This window comes from Erpetoichthys calabaricus, chromosome 9 (assembly GCF_900747795.2).
Source record: "Erpetoichthys calabaricus chromosome 9, fErpCal1.3, whole genome shotgun sequence".
In the NCBI taxonomy this organism is placed as follows: domain Eukaryota; kingdom Metazoa; phylum Chordata; class Cladistia; order Polypteriformes; family Polypteridae; genus Erpetoichthys; species Erpetoichthys calabaricus.
In genome coordinates, this window is record NC_041402.2 from 137,595,466 (window position 1) to 137,609,116 (window position 13,651).

The 13,651-nt window shown below is 47.4% G+C and overlaps 1 protein-coding gene and 1 long non-coding RNA gene across 2 annotated transcripts in view; one reads left to right on the top strand and one right to left on the bottom strand.

The window, feature by feature from the left end:
• The window catches only part of LOC127529147 (uncharacterized), a 202,248-nt gene that overhangs the window by 187,340 nt on the left and 1,257 nt on the right, over positions 1–13,651 (top strand). The window lies entirely within an intron of this gene.
• LOC114658154 (alpha-(1,3)-fucosyltransferase 7-like) overlaps positions 1–13,651 on the bottom strand; it is a 227,024-nt gene that overhangs the window by 187,034 nt on the left and 26,339 nt on the right. The window lies entirely within an intron of this gene.

Below are 13,651 nucleotides of genomic sequence, written 5' to 3' on the forward strand. Positions count from 1 at the left end.
GCGTTCTTGTTAAGTTTGTTCAGACACTGTGATTCTTTTAACCTCAGGTTGCTTCCCCAGGAGAGTGCAGCGTAGAACAACACACTGGCAACTATGGACTGGTAGAACATTTACAGCAATTTGCGGAACACATTAAACAACCTGATTCTCCTTAAGAAGTTCAATCTGTTCTGGCCCTTCTTGTGCAATACCACTATGTTGACAGACCAGTCCATTTTGTTATTTATGTGAACCCCCAGCCACTTGTAGTTTTTATAGTCAGGAGCAGAATAGATAGAAATCAGTAAAAATGAAGCCTGCTAAACCTAACTCAAATTGGGAGCTTTTTAATGTAAGTGAAAGGATGACAGACATTTCCTGCATACTGTATAATGCTATACTGGAATAGAAACGCTTCTGCTCTACAGTGCAATTAAAAGGTACAAAAAGAACATGCTTCTTGCAAGTTCAGATGGCTGCCATCTAACATATCAGCAGTGCTGGCAAGGGAGAAACCAATGTGTGGCTGCCAGAGTAAGTGACACATAGTAACAAAGCTCATCACAGATCAAATTTGTTGAAAGTGTAGTCTTTCCGCTGCTAATTTACCTTGAACTAGGGTAGTACATTCCATTTTGAGGCACTGTGACCAGCCATATATGAAACTATTTTACCGAGAAAGCACAAGAACTTAAGCAAAAATTGTACTTCAAAAATTTGAAACTTTATAACTAAGAACAAGTGAAATAGGAACACCAAAAAAAAAAAATCAGTTTAGCAAGACTGTAGTTGATAGTCTTGACAATAAGATAACTTATAGAAATGGGGACATGCAGGTAAAGTTCTTGCCTTCCTTCATAGTAACACGCAATGCATGGTGGCTGGTATTTAACACAACACAATAGCCTTGGTTCGTGTTTCACTTGTATACTGCAAGTTACAATCATTGACAGACTTAATGTGAACTCTGAATGTAAAAGTGCTTTCCTCGGCATACTGGGAGCATTGCTGCCATCACAGTAGGTTATTTCTACCCTGAACATTTAATAGGCAATGCATATGATTGACTCCTAAGCACTTCATTGTTTTCCTATGCCTAAACACAAAAATGCATAAAATACTCTCCAGTAATATTTGAAAATAGTCTGCAACATTTTAACTTCTTCTATGCATAGTACATAAGATCATTTCTTAGAAATGTATCCTTTCATTAATGTCTGTGCTTTTAAACAGGTTTTTTCTTTTTAATAACGGTTAGGTGCTTTCATTTTTTGTTTTTATGTAGAAACGGATTCATAAGTGTATCAGATCTCAGATAAAGTATAATGGATTTGAGCTGATACAACTTGGAAACATTAATTGGTAATATGAAAATAAAGAGGTAACTATCACAAAAGATGAAAAAACAAATTTATATGCAGTGTGAAAATATAGCAAAATAAAAAACAAGTTTGAAAATTCAGCAAAAGAACAATTGGCACCAAAGTTGTAACTTCCTTAATTTCCATTTGTTTAAGAATGTAACTATCCTTTGCTGATATTTAAATTCATCACAGTACAAGTTATTTCTTCTTTATTGTTCTTGCTTAAAATATGATGAAAAAAACCAGGAACCAGGTCCGACATAGTTATTGGATGTTAGTGAAAGAGAAATACTAAACTTTCCATGTATATTCTATGACGAATTCATTGGTTGTGATGACCATGTGTTTTACTTCATCGTCTTTCTGTAGGATTAAGGTTTGACCAATGAAATTGAGTGTCATTGTTTTACTCATAAGCACACATTATGTTTTTGCTCAATTCTGTTCCAGCAGGTAGTAACATAATGTATAAAGATGAACAAGCCATGTTTATAGGCTGTCTTCTATGTCTGCATCATTAAACCACCTACATCTGAACACCAGCAAAACCAAGGAGCTGGTGGTGGATTTTAGGAGACCCAGGCCCCTCCTGGACCCCGTGATCGGTCTGGAGAATAAAAGGAAGTGAAAAGTTAGGAGTTCTTAATATAGGTGTCGTTGTAAGGGCCATTTTTAAGTCACTGAATGCCCGTTCTGTCTCCTCGTTCCACACCACATGTAAAGGGGCCCTTTTCTTTGTCAGGTCCATCAAGGGTGCTGCTCTCTCGGAAAAACGAGGTACAAACCGGCAGTAGTAAACCGGTAATCCTAAGAAGGCTTGCACCTGTTTCTTGACCATCGGACAGGGCCATTCCAAGATGTCTTTAATTTTGGTACACTGTGGCTTCACCTGCCCTCCTTCTACTAGGTAGCCCAAATATCGGGTTACGTTCATCCCAAAGTAACACTTTCGAGGGTTGATACGGAGCTTTCACTAGCGTCAGGAGCACTATGTATACCTGCACTACATGTTCCTCCCAGGTGTCGGAATAGATGACCACGTCATCCAGGTAGGCAGCACAGTAGGACTGGTGGGGCCTTAGCACTCTGTCTACCAGACGTTGAAAGTTGCTGGTGCCCCGTGCAGCCCGAATGGGAGTACCTTGTATTGTCAGTGACCGCTAGGGGTACTGAAAGCAGTTTTTTCTTTCGTGGATGCCGTTAAGGGAATTTGCCAATACCCTTTCATCATGTCAAGAGTAGTCAGATAACGGGCCGTCCCTAGTCTCTCAAGGAGCTCATCCACTCAGGGCATGGGGTAGGCGTCAAATTTGGAAACCTGATTAAGATGTCTGAAGTCATTGCAGAATCTCCACGACCCGTCTGGTTTAGATACTAGGACGATAGGACTGGATCAGGGGCTATGGCTCTCCTCAAAGATGTTCATGTCCAACATTTGTTGAACGTTCCCTGACAACCACTCCCGGGTCTGTCACAATGTCCTGCTGAATTAACGAATTCCGGCCAGGTGTTTCGTTGACCACCTCTGGGACGGACATGATCGCTCTTTCGAGCTCCTGTCATTGGAGGGGAAACAAATTGGAGCCGAAGTTAAGCGTGGCCTTTTCTGAGAAAAGGGAGAGAGCTGAGCCGGGAGGAGGGTCATCTTCCCTGTCCTTCCACGGCTTCAGTAAATTAATATGGTAGACTCTCTCACTCTCGCCAACGGTTTGGTTGACTCACCAAATAATGGACGAGTCCTTTCCTCTCCTTAACTTCGTAAGGCCCTAGTCAATGAGCCAACAATTTGGAGTGGGAGGTGGGCACAAGCACCATTACACGATTCCCTGGATGGAATTCGCATACGGAGGTGTTCTGATTATAGTTCTGGACCTGCGCTGCTTGAGCCCTGGACATGTGGTCTTTGAGTAAGGGTCTAATTTTTGCTAATCTATCACGTAACTGCGCAATATATTCTAAAAGGTTGGTGAAGGAAAATGCCTTCCCTTCTCAGCCTTCTTTTAGTACATCTAATAGGCCCCGGGGTTGGCGTCCGTATAACAACTCAAAAGGGGAAAACCCCGTGGAGGCTTGAGGCACCTCCCTATAGGCAAAAAGCACTATCTGTAAAAGTTGGTCCCAGTTCCTACCGTCCATGCTGACTACCTTGCGGAGCATCTGTTTAAGGGTTTGGTTGAACCATTCTACGAGGCCATCTGTCTGTGGATGATAGACGGATGCCTTAAGATGCTTAACCCGGAGTAATTTGGCAACCTTCCTGAACGTATCCGATGTAAAGGGCATACACTGATCCGTGAGGATTTCTTTGGGTATGCCCACTCGGGGAAAAAAGTCCTACTAGTTCCCGTGCGACGTTTTTCGTGTTGGCAGCTCGCAGGGTGACCGCTTCAGGGTATCAAGTCGCATAGTCAACCATCACTAAAATATACTTGTGACCACGCACCAAAGGTTCTAGGGGTCCAACAAGATCGACACCGATCCTCTCAAAGGAAATATCTACAAGGGGAATTGGGATCAGAGGAGCGCGGCCCCTTCGGGCTATCTGGCGCAGCTGACAGACAGGGCAAGACTGACAGAAGCGCCGGACCTCCTCATTGACCCCGGGCCAGTAAAACCGGAGCGTTATTCTCTCCAGTGTTTTTTCATCCCCGAGATGGGCGCCTAAAAGGTGGGTGTGAGCTAGCTCACAAACCTCCCGCTGGTAGGTCTGTGGCACTAACAACAACTTCCACACCTTGCCTTTGTGCTCTGCGACTCAATAAAGCAAATCGTTATCTAGTATAAAGTAGGGTCTGTGTGGTGTGGAAGCCTACAGACACGATAGCATTCCAGGTAAACTTCAAGGAATCATCGTTCCACTGTTCACGTTTAAATGACGCCGGCGTAGACTGGTACTGAATGTCCAAGCCGGCGAGTACATCAGGAATTTGGTCCATGGGAGCAGCCGCTTGCCCCGGAACCTCACCCAGCTGTACTTCTGGGTCGAGGTCCGGTGCCGAATAGAGCTCCCCCGACCCCTCTACGTCATCACAAGTTGCCGAGGAGCACGGCGTGGGAGCAGCTGGGTGTGCCCCTTGACCCTCCATAATCAGACCCAGTCGAGGAATAGGAGTGGTGATAGTCGTACCGCATTTAGTTTCCGACCAGTCTCGTCCCAAGATGACTGGACAGGGGGGCTCCGGCATCACAGCGACCACCAGCTGTTTAGGAGTCCCTTCCCAGGTGATGTAACACCTTGCGGACCTATATGCCCTGGTCTCCCCATGCACACATTTAATGCTCACACATTGAGCGAGCCATTGTTGTGGTAAGACATAATGGCGAGCAACAATGGTGATGTTGCTCCTGGAATCAAACATTGCAACCACCGAATGCCCATTTACCAACACCACTCAAGTATTTGTGACCGCAAGGGGGTTCGACAGTGCACAATACCTCTCTCCTTTGGCCCAGCTGCAGTCCATAGGCTCCTAGTTGAGAAGGCATGCTGGCAGCAGGTGTCCCGGCTCACCACACTTGAAACAGCACAGCAGCGCGGGTTTCCGGTCTCTCGGTTTGGCTGGAGCCTCCGCGGCACTGCGAGTTGTGTTCAGGGGTGGCGACACGTCCCTGCCGGGTTCCGCGAGTGAACCCCTCAGAATGCCCGAGTTGGATGACCGCCAGTTGTCTCTCCAGAACCTCCAGAAGGCCGTTCATGTCTTTGAACGGGTGCCTCCAGACCTGCTGGGCGAAATAGTCTGGCATGGCATAAATCAAGCCCTCGCAAGCCAATTTCTGAACCACCAGCGCCTGAGCTTGCCCTAGTATTCAAACGCTTTGGCCCTAGCCGGGAGTGCGGGTTCAAATCTCCAGTGCTGCCAGACGCTTGCCTGCTGGCCAGAGGTCACCCCGAACCGCTGGTATATCTCAGCCATCAGGAGGTCATATTGGGCGGCCTCCTCCTCGGGGAGGTCATGATAGGCCCGCTGCACACGCCCCTTTAGATACGGTGCCAAGATGGATGCCCACTCTGCCCGCGGCCACTGGTTCCTGGTTGCCGTCCTCTCAAATATAGAGAGGTACGACTCAATGTCGTCGTCCTCCGTAAGAGGGAGCATCGGAGGTGGAGGAGGCCTCGCGGGCTCCGGCCTTACCGCTTCTGCCGCTGCCAGCCGTCACTGGGTTTCAGTGAGCTCCGTCTTTGTTGCCACCTGCTCTATCTTGACAGGTTCAGGTCCTGTCCTTCAGTCATTTTTTCAGATCTTTTGTATCCTGCAGACTATGCCACTGTAAATAAAGAGTATAAGACACTCATAAAGGTTTGGGGTTTGAGCCCCATATACTGTAACAAAATGTTCTCGTCAATTGTTTTTCACAAAAACTCAAAAGACATTGATGGGAGGGAGGACGGACAGTTTATAGTGGAGGACCGGAAATTAAACTGTGGGATGCTGGGAGAATCGTGGTGGAGTATGGGGGTATGATGTCATCAATGGGTAAGCAGAGGGAAGAAAGGAACCCAGAAGTGTGCGTCTCTTAAAGCCATCCAGCTTAAATCCCAGCTGAAGACCCACTACTTCAGTTTAGTATATCCTGACTAGAACTGCTGATTTACTGTACAGACTGCATCTCTGTTGTTAGTCATTAGCACTAAAACATAAGTAACATGATAGTTATAATTTGTTACTAACCCTCACCTCTTCTGTTTCTCTTCTCTTCTCAAATGTGGCACTTGGTGCCACGGCCCACCTGCCAAGTTGTTCTGCCTGCCTAAGGTAAAGTCATCCCTGATGGAGGATCGCAGGAATCGTGGGAAAGAGGGGTCCTTTAGGATTGGCTGGCCCAGTACTGTTTCAGCCGTGGAATGGCCAAATGGGGGAGGCAGCTTGATGGATGAGAGCTCCAGGACTCTAAAAATATCCAAATCTTATTATATGATATCATTTACTGTTAAATTGTGCTCCGTACTTCTAAAATTTTTATTTTATTATTTTTTTTTATTTTACTTCTAAAATAACTTTTTATTTTATACTGTATTGAGGATTTGTTCTGTTCTGTGTATTGTATTGTATTGACCCCCTTCTTTTGACTCCCACTGCACGCCCAACCTACCTGGAAAGGGGTTTCTCTTTGAACTGCCTTTCCCAAAGTTTCTTCCATTTTTTCCTACAAGGTTTTTTTTGGGAGTTTTCCTTGTCTTCTTAGAGAGTCAAGGCTGGGGGGCTGTCAAGAGGCAGGGCCTGTTAAAGCCCATTGCGGCACTTCCTGTATTGTATTGTATTGTATTGTATTGTAAAGAGAGAGAGAATAGTACGCTGCCGTTGTCCCCCTGCGGGACTTGTCACGAAGCAAACCGGGTTGTTAAGCTGCTCCCCAAGCGCTTGTGCGTGACACTATCTATCTATCTATCTATCTATCTATCTATCTATTGTGGTGCCCGGCGGGCATCCATACCCGGCCGGGACACCTAGGAAGAGTGGAGGAGGGCTTGTGCCTCCTCCAGGACACGAGGGGGCGTCCTCCCTGGTGGCTTTGGGGACCGCGGGTATGGAGCTTGGAAGCTCAACCCTGTAGGGGCCCGTGGTCACCGCCAGGGGGCGCCCCAATGCCTTGGGAGTGTTGGCACTCAGTACTTCCGCCACACCGGGAAGTGCTGGGGGGAAGAAACTTGAGGGCACCCGGTGGACTTCCGGCAACACCTTGGGAGCTTCCGCCACACAGGGGTGTGGCTACGGAGGCCCTAATGATGCACCTGGAGCCCATCCGGGGCATATAAAAGGGGCCGCCTCCCTCCAGTCAGGGCGAGAGTCGGGAGGAAGAAGACGAAGTGTGTTGGAGAGGAGTGGAGGCGGACCAGGAAGAGAAAAGGCATTGTGTTGTGGCCAGGACTTGTGAAAGGGTGATTGGTGCTTTGGCACTGGGTTTGTGCACTAAGGACTTGTAAATAACTTGTAAATAAACGTGTGTTGGGTGACATGAACGTGTCTGCCTGTCTGTGTCCGAGCCAGTCTCCACAATGGCGCCCAACGTGGGGCCCTCTGTCTGTTCCAAGACGGGGACCCCAAAATAAAAATTTTGTGGACGGCTCGGCGCAGCAGGTGCGCCCACACACGCGCCGCGGGAGCAACACATGCACAACTCCGCGGGAGCGACATATGCACAACCCCGCGGGAGCAATTCACCTTACGGCCCGCCACCGGTCCTTTAAATGGCCATGTTCTCCTGGTGCGGGGAGAAAACCAAGGACGTTGCCGGAGTGCAGCGGGCTCCAGCAGGCACACTGTTGCCGAAGATGTCTGGTTCGTTGAGGACGGCGAGACAGGAAGGCGAGTCCCAGGAGGTGAGTACCCTGCCCAATGGCGATAGGCCCCGTGGGGGCAAGTTTACCTTTTGTGCTGCAGGCAGGGGCTACCTGGGACTGCGTCAGTGGCAACCGTATGCCGTGCCTCAGGCTTTCGACGGCGCCGAGGCGGCAGTAGGCAGTGCCATGAGAGGGGAGCCGCTGCAGCTCGATAAGCAGCAGCCGCTGCTGGAATCCAAGAACGCACGTCGCCGCATCAGGAGACAACAAAACAGAGCCAAAATGGCCGCGGACCGGAAGCCGCTCCTAGAGACTGGTTCAGGATTGGGCGGTGTGTCTGACGTGTCCGCCAATGATTGGATGGAGGCGGGCACACAGAATGTCAATCCCGGGCTGAGAGAAGACCCGACGGGGCTGGTGGGAAGGCCCCTCAGATAGCAGCCGACGGATATGCCTGACAGAAAGGTAAGGCAACTGCCGACTGACTCTCTGTGCTTGCCAGCGGCTCTGCGTGAGCTGGAGGAATGCCTACAGCCCGCAGAGTCGTTTTTACAGGTGGTGCGCGTCCTCCGTATAGGATTGAAGGAGCTGGAGGTGAAGGCGGCCGCGTCCGTGATGACGCTGCGACAGTGGGCGGATCGGAGCGGCGCTGGAGGCTTCAGCCGGAGGGACGCGGCGGGGACGGTAAGTAGGACCGCCCCCGTACAAAGAAAGGGAGATTCTACTGATGGGGACCGTGATTACAATGATCGGGACCATGTCGGTAGATCTCCAACAGCGGATGCCGTGGTGCAGGCTGCTCGCGTGGTGAGGGGAGTAACAGTGAAAGAGCAGGGTGGACAGGGGCTGACAAATGCCCTGGGTCCTAGTGCCCGACGCCCCGAGCCCGCGGCAGTCTCCCATCGATCTGCATGGACGCAGACGGGAACGGGGCTGCGCGTTTGTCATGCGCAGACTCAAACCGTCAGGGCGTCCAAGTGGGGAAGGAGGGATCGAGGGCTGACTGCCGATTCCTCCAACAGGAAAGGATGTGCTGCTGGGTGCGCACGTCCAGTGAAGGGCCACTCCCCTGAGCCAGTGGAAGGGAGAGAAAAGCAGGCGGTTCCGTCAGCCAGAGGTACACGCAACCCGCGGAAAGGGTTCCGAACAGGCAAGTTCCGGGGTCCTTGTAAAAGGGGGGAGCGCTGCCAGTGGGACGGGTGTCCAGGCAGCGTCTCTGCCCCTGTGCTTCTATCTGTTGCAGGATGGGACCCGGGACAAGCAGTAGGACCTGATTCGTGGGAAACCGTCCCCCATCAGATGGACCGTCTGGCCGGACGACATTTCGCTGGTGATGGGGCAGTCTCTCAACCAGCGGAGGCTACAAAGGCACGAGCGGCACTAAACAGCGGGGCAAGGAGATCTCGGAAGGGGTGCCGAAGAAGAGAGTTCCAGGGTGCCGAATTGGACCCTGGACGAAGAGTAGGACCCACTTCGGGGTTGAGCCGCCCTAACGGGGTGTGTCGCTCGGACTAACGGGTCTTCGCTGGCGATGGGGCAATGTGGTGCCCGGCGGGCATCCATACCCGGCCGGGACGCCTAGGAAGAGTGGAGGAGGGCTTGTGCCTCCTCCAGGACACGAGGGGGCGTCCTCCCTGGTGGCTTTGGGGACCGCGGGTACGGAGCTTGGAAGCTCAACCCTGTAGGGGCCCGTGGTCACCGCCAGGGGGCGCCCCAATGCCTTGGGAGTGTTGGCCCTCAGTACTTCCGCCACACCGGGAAGTGCTGGGGGGAAGAAACTTGAGGGCACCCGGTGGACTTCCGGCAACACCTTGGGAGCTTCCGCCACACAGGGGTGTGGCTACGGAGGCCCTAATGATGCACCTGGAGCCCATCCGGGGCATATAAAAGGGGCCGCCTCCCTCCAGTCAGGGCGAGAGTCCGGAGGAAGAAGACGAAAGTGTGTTGGAGAGGAGTGGAGGCGGACCAGGAAGAAAAAAGGCATTGTGTTGTGGCCAGGACTTCTGAAAGGGTGATTGGTGCTTTGGCACTGGGTTTGTGCACTAAGGACTTGTAAATAACTTGTAAATAAACGTGTGTTGGGTGACATGAACGTGTCTGCCTGTCTGTGTCCGAGCCAGTCTCCACACTATCTATCTATCTATCTATCTATCTATCTAAAGTGCATCTTCCGTTTAATGTTTCACTGATGGTGTTTACTGTTTTGTATTGTGTTCAGTAACACTTTTCACTTTGCCCTAATTTTTGGCAAGTTTATCTTATTCCATGATCAGTCTGAGGGATGAGGATGAACACCCCAGCTGCAGTGACCAACGCAATGATGACACAGAATAATGTCACAACTATTGTGAATGGCCGATGTGGTAAGTACTGCAAGAATGAAAGGGGTTTAAAGATCCACCAGACCAGGACAAGATGTCTGACAATGGAACTTGTAACACAGCACACATACATTAATTCTGCTAAGACAGGGGAGGAGCAAGGCCAGGATACTTCCTAAAGTGCCCTGCGTCTGTGTGTGTCACTACCATCCAATGACAGCTCTCTCCAGGCTATAAGGACGATCCAGAGGCCCCAAGTCAATAAGAAGGCAGTGTGGCTACAGTTGATAAAGACTTAGATAAAATCCTAGAAGGGGAATGCAGACCACAGGCTCAAGACAATGACCAGCTCATTGTTAATATAGTAGATGAGAGAGTTGATTTGGATGTGCCCTAGGCAATATGATCGGCGTACACTCCAAACCATTGAGCCAACAAGATTCACCATCTTAGGAAGGAGCTTAAGTTGCTGAAGAAGCAGCACAGGTGGGGCGGGGAGATGTTGAGAAAGCTGCTTTAGCAAATCTGCAAGTAATTTTAAGGAAAAACGTCCTGACACTGTGCAGAACCAAGACTCATAGGAGAAGAAGAAGACTGGGAGAAAGGAAACAGGCATCATTTCTTGCACACCCCTTCAAACAGACAAGACACTTGCTTGGCCAGAAGTGAATGGCCCGCCTAAGCAGCTCAACTGATACCATTAATGACTACATGAAGCATAGGTACAGTGATTGTAGGAGAGGTCAGGTCCTGGGTCCATATAATTCACTTATAAATCCGCCTGAACCAACAGAAGGCTTTAATGTGAAGGAGCCCTCCTTGAGTGAAGTGGAGCAAGTGGTCCAGATGGCAAGAGCAAGTTTGGTGCCTGGAGCCAGGTGAGTTCCATGTACAGTTTCTAAGAAATACTCAAACCTTGGCCATTGCCTTTGGAGGGCCTTGAAGGTCGTCAGGAGGATGGGGTAATGTAGGCCAACAATGGAGGCAATCAGATGGGGTTTGTTTCCCCAGGGAGGAGGAAGACAGGTTAATCAGTCAGTTCCAGATAATCCCCTTTATCTGTGTTGAGATTAAGATTTTCTTCAGAATTGTTGCCAAAAGATTCTTTGACTTTCAGAGGAGAGATGGCTATATATATATAGATACATCAGTGAAGAAGGGAGGGATACTAGGTGTTCTGGGTTGTCTGTAGCGCATAGGTGTCGTAACTTAACAATGAACCAAGACAGTAAAGGACACCTGACTGTTCTATAGCTGGACCTTGCCAATGCTTATGATCAATCCCCTATAAATTTGTCGACATGGTACTGAAGAAATATCATAAACTCAGAGAGGAATGGTGGTAGACAGGTTCCTTTTCATGATAGGAGGAGAGCAGATCCCAACCATCACAGAAAAAAAAACAGTAAAGAGAGTGGGAAAAGTGTTCAGCTGCAGCCAGAAAGATCCTGAATCTATCAAAGCTACTTGAGGGCTGTTGGTGGATCAGGTCATCTGGGGAATTGACATTTTTGAAACAATTTGGTGTTTCTTAATTCTTTTCTTTCAGTTGTACAGTAAACACTCCTGAAAAATCACAACATTCTTAAATACTATTTGAAAACAATGTTGTGTTTAATTTTATATTATTGGTATTCATCATTTTTAGATGCTTCTGGATTGTATATGAACAACCCCTTTGCATTGCAAGCAACAATACATTAAAATGTTAAGTTATCCTTTTGCCTCCAACTTGTGAGGCAATAATGTAGTCCCTTTTAGTATTTTTAATCTGAACAGAAGCGTATGTCCCTCTTCCCATCACAGCCTTGTAGCACATAGTGTATTTTAGGCATCTGTTACTGCCACCTGTCAATGGTCATATTTACTGTCTTGTCTTGTATATGACATATAAGAACTGCCCAAATTTCCACTGTCAGCTTTGGCAAAATATTAAGTGTTTGGCTTGGAAGTGATTTTATTTTTGTCAAGTCATCTTAAGAACAAATTTATTCAGAGACTTTTTCTTTATAGGAATTAAAGACACCTAAAATGACAAGAATTCAACTGCTAAGGAGTTTAAAATTCTGTACAAATATTCACATGTACTAAAGATTAATATATTGACCATCTCTTCCTTGTAATATTGCCAGTAGTTTTCTCCCTTGACCAGAATCTCCTTTGTTTCTGGGATTGCAGGGTGACCTAAAGGCAAACAGGTTACATCTATTGCAAAAAAAAAAGTGTAATCATAATTCAGTCTCTGACATTCTCAAATAAATTATACAGGTTGGATAATGAATGTGTCATTCTAGTGTTTGTTCTTTGTTTTTGTTGTCTACAATGAGATTATCAGAAAATGTGTACTGCTTGAAACAAGTTACCACTCGTTCAAAAAGGATGACCTCTGTTGGTAATGTAGGATTCTTTACAGATAGGTTTTTTGGTAAGCATAATGCTCATAAAATGTAGTTTATGAAGAGGGAGGCTTATTCTGAGTTATTTGAACCAATCTAGAAAATTAATATGTAATTTGCTTTAATGTAGACTTCTTTTAACTGTATAAAAATACATTAAAAAAATACAAATTAAAGTACTTCAGAAACAAAGTACAGTTGGAGGAAAACAACAGGAATTAGTCTTCTACATGTCATTCTTTAACGCTGTTGGCTCTAAAGTCTGCATATTGATGTCAAAGGAATTTGCATTACAGTATATAGAAATATTTTAATAATTTTTAAAATATAATAATAATTTGAAAAGTTAATTTTATTTGTACAAGATTCAAGAGTATTTCTCATTTCATCCATATACAGTAGTACAGCATACAGTGAAACAAAACAACGTTCCTCTAGGACCATGGTGCTGCATAGAACACAGGACAACAAAGAATCCACGACCCATAACATAAAGACACATAATATATAACAAGGTGCATGTGAGACAAATTTGCAAACATGTGCAACATTGCAGAGCAGAACACATACACTGTATATCAGATATCAAATCGGTCCATGAGTGTTCAGGAATCTGACTGCTTGGGGGAAAAAAACTGTTACACATTCTGGTGGTAAGGGCCTGAATGCTTCGGTACCTTTTTCCCAATGGCAGGAGTGTTAACAGTGAGTGCGAAGGGTGTGTTGGGTCATTCACAATGTTGGTGGCTTTGCGGATGCAGCGTATGGTGTAAATGTCCATGATGGAAGGAAGAGAGACACTGATGATCTTTTCAGCTGTCTTCACTATCTGTTGTAGGGCTTTACGATCCCTGACCATGCAATTTCCAAACCAGACAGTGATGCAGTTGCTCAGGATGCTCTCTATGATTCCTCTGTAGAATGTTGTTAAAATAGCTGGTGGAAGATGGGCTTTTCTCAGCCTACACAGGAAGTATAGCCACTGCTGGGCATTCTTGGCTAAAGAGCTGGTGTTGTAGAACCAGGTGAGGTTCTCTGCCATGTGGACACCCAGGAATTTGGCACTATTGACGACCTCCACAGTTAAGCTGTCAATGTTCATTGGCAGATGGTCACTCTTAGTCTTCCAAAAGTCAACAATCATCTCCTTTGTTTTGTCTACATTCAGAGACAGTTTATTGGCTTTACACCAGTCCATTAACCGCTGCAACTCCTCTCTGTATGGTGACTCGTTGTTGTTGATGAGACCCACCATAGTCGTTACACAGTACAGTAGTTACTCCCATTGGAAATGACGGAAAGATTTTCTAG